General features: G+C 45.0%; 1 protein-coding gene across 1 annotated transcript in view; it reads right to left on the bottom strand.

Annotated features, from left to right (window-relative positions):
• Positions 1 to 3,545, bottom strand: part of LOC140187802 (kinase suppressor of Ras 1-like) — a 548,168-nt gene that overhangs the window by 70,834 nt on the left and 473,789 nt on the right. The window lies entirely within an intron of this gene.

Here is a 3,545-nt window from a genome sequence, read left to right as displayed (position 1 = left end):
TAGAGAAAAAAAACTGAGTTAGGTCCTCAGCGATATTGACAACCAGGAACTTGAAATTGCTCACTCTCTCCACTTCTGATTGCTCTGAGGATTGGTTTGTGTTCCCTTGTCTCACCCTGCCTGAAGTCCACAATCAGCTCTTGTTTGCTGATGTTGAGTGCAAGTTTATTGTTGCCACACCGCTCAAATAACTGGTATAGCTTGCTCCTGCATGCCCTTTCGTTACCATCTGAAATACTGCCAACAGTGGTTGTATCATCAGCAAGTTTATAGATGGCATTTGAGCTATGCCTAGCAACGGGTGTAGGGAGAGTAGAGCAGCGGCCAAAGCACTCATCCCGTCAGTGAGGTGGCAACCGACACTAGCTCAACACAAGAAATGAACGAGACTTGGACCAATTGGACTGAAATGGACCAATTAATCTAGCATTTGTCATTCGGTAAATACTGGAATATATTACCTGGGAGGTAATCACAGGACATTTGGAAATGTCTTAATTCAATTGAGTAAAGTCAACATAGTTTTGCGAAAGAGAAGTGTTAGTTGAGAAACTTGTGGGAGCTTTTTGAGGGTGGAACATACAGTTTGGATAAAGGAAAACCAATGGAATGAGTCAGTTTGTGGATTTTCAGAATCCACTTGATAAAGTGTTATGTAAGAAGACACAGCACAAGATAAGCACACAAAATTGGGGGTAGGGCTTGGATGGGGAGTGGCTAACCAACAGAAAAGAGAGTTGGGTATCCTCATCTTTTTTTCTAGTCTTGATAAAGGATCATAGCCCAAAATGTCAACTGTACTCTTTTCCATAGATGCTGTAGGCCTGCCGAGTTCCTCCGGCATTTTGTGTGTGTTGCAGAGATTTGGTTTTGATGGGTTTTAGGATGAAAGCTGATGTGAAAAGATATTGACTCAGAAATTTAAGATGTAGTATCACTCTGGCTGGAGCTAAGAAGCAGTAAGGGATAGGGAACATAAGACATAGGAGCAGAATTAGGCCATTTAGCTTGTCGAGTCTGCTCCACCATTTCATCGTGGCTGATCCATTTTTCCTCTCAGCCCCAATCTCTTGCGCTCTCCCTGTATTCCTTCATGCTCTGACCAATCAAGAATCCATCAACTTGTACCTTAACTATACATACAGACTTAGCCTCCACAGCTGCCTGTGGCAAAGAACTCCACAGATTTACTACCCTCTGGTGAGGAGGAAATCCCTCCTCATCTCCATTCCAAAAGGACGACCCTTTATCCTGAAGCAGTGTTCTCTGGACTTAGACTTTCCCGCCATAGGAAACATGCTCTCTACTCTATCAAGGCCTTTCACCATTCGATAGGTTTCAATGAGGTCACGTCTCATTCTTCTGAGTTCCAGTGAATACAGACCCAGAGTCATCAAGCACTCTTCATATGACAAGCCGTTCAAACCTGGAATCATTTCTATGAATCCCCTTTGACCCCTCTCCAGTTTCAGCACATCCTTTCTAAGATGGGGCCCAAAACTTCTCACAATACTTCAAGTGAAGCCTCACCAGTGCTTTATAAAGTCTCAACATTACATCCTTGCTTTTATATTCTAGTCCTCTCGGAATGACTGCTAACATCACATTTGCCTTCCTCATCACAAACTCAACCTGCAAATCAGAATTTTGTATTTTCTCTCCATTTAGAAAATAGTCAACCCTTTCATTTCTTCGTCCTAAGTGCATAACCATACACTTCCTGACACTGTATTCCATCTACCACTTCTTTGCGCATTCTTCTTATCTATCCAAGTCATTCTGTAGCTTCTCCATTTCCTCAAAATTGCTCCCAACACTGACGTCTGTGGAGCACCACTAGTCACTGGCGGCCAACCAGAAAAGGCTCCTTTTACTTCCACTCAATGGGAATTATCAATGGTAATATGGGGATTGGCGTCAAGAGGGAGATTGGAAATGCAAGTAACAATATTAATGAGTGAGTTAAATTTGTGTACACGTGTGTTGTGTATACTGTGTTGCAAACTGTGGTGCCTTTGCTTATTGTATGTGTCTTTATGTATTTGTGAGGAGTCCTGCATTGTGGAAGGAATGCCATAGTGTTAGAAGTGCCAGTCATTGTTTGCACATTAAATTGAAGTGGTGCGTGGTGAATGGAGAGATTCCATGGCAAACTTGATTTTGAAAAAGCGCTAAGAAGTTATTCTCCAGTGTCCTAGCACTAATACCTATTCTTCAATCAATGTCACAAAAAGTACAAAAATATTTTAGTGATTGTCAGTTTGCTTTCTGAACACCCATTTGCAATATCTTGATTGTTCTATTATAGTTACCCCTTATAAATCCTCCTGGACCTGTATGCTTCCAATTTCTAGAACTAAGGAGATGGCTTCCTTCTTCAAAGAAAGGGGCTTTCCTTCCTCCACAATCATGCTGCCTTCAACCTCATCTCTGCATTTCGTGCACGTCTGCCTTCACCCCATATTCCTGTTACCCCACCAGGGATAGGGTTCCTCTTGTCCTCACCTACCACCCCACCTGCCTCTGCATCCACCAGCACATAATTCTCCGTAGATTCTGCCATCTCCAACGGGACCCCACCATCAAGCACATCTTTCCCTCTCCCCCCCCGCCGAACTTCCTGCTTTCCGCAGGGATCACTCCCTATGCGACTCCCTTATCCACTTATCCCTCTCCATTGAACTTTCTCCTGGCACTTATCCTTGCAAACGGAACAACTGCTGAACCTGCCCCTACACTTTCTCCCTCACTACCATTCAGGACCCCACACAGTCCTTCCAGGTGAGGTGGTACCTCACCTGTGAGATTGTTGGGGTCATCTACTGTATCTGGTGCTCCCAGTGTGGCCTGCTGTAGATTGGGAGACCGCTTAGCCGAGCACCTGCACTGCATCAGCCGGAAAAAGCAGGATTTCCCAGTGGTCGCCCATTTTAATTCCACTTTCCATTCTCATTCCAACATGTCAGTCCGTGGCCTCCTCTACTGCCGTGATGAGGCCATATTCAGGTCAGAGGAGTAACACCTCATATTCCATCTGGGTAGCCGCCAACCTGATAGCATGAACATCGATTTCCCAAACTGCTGGTAATGCCCACCCACCGCCCATCACCATTCCCCATCCCCTTTTCCCTCTCTCAAATCTCCTTACCTGCCCATCACCTCCCCCTGGTGGTCCTTCCCCTTCCCTTTCTTCCATGGCCGTCGCATGGAATCTCATATCAGAATCCTCCTTCTCCAGTCCTTTACCTCTTTCACCAATGGACTTCCCAGCTCTTAACTTCACCCCTCCCCCCTCCTGGTTTCACCTATCACCTACCACCTTGTACTTCTTCCTCCCCTCCCCCCACCTTCTTATTCTGACTTCTCATCTTTTCCCTCCAGTCCTGATGAAGGGTCTCAGCCGGAAACATCGTTTGTTTACTTTTTTCCATGGATGCTGCCTGACCTGTTGAGTTCTTCCAGCATTTTATGTGTGTTGCTTTGGATCTCCAACATCTGCTGATATTTTTGCATCTTTGACCGTGTTTTTGGTTGTCTCACCTAAT

Source organism: Mobula birostris, chromosome 25 (genome assembly GCF_030028105.1).
Source record: "Mobula birostris isolate sMobBir1 chromosome 25, sMobBir1.hap1, whole genome shotgun sequence".
Lineage (NCBI taxonomy): Eukaryota > Metazoa > Chordata > Chondrichthyes > Myliobatiformes > Myliobatidae > Mobula > Mobula birostris.
The sequence above is the reverse complement of the archived record's forward strand: the minus strand, read 5'-3'. Positions and strand labels throughout refer to the sequence as shown.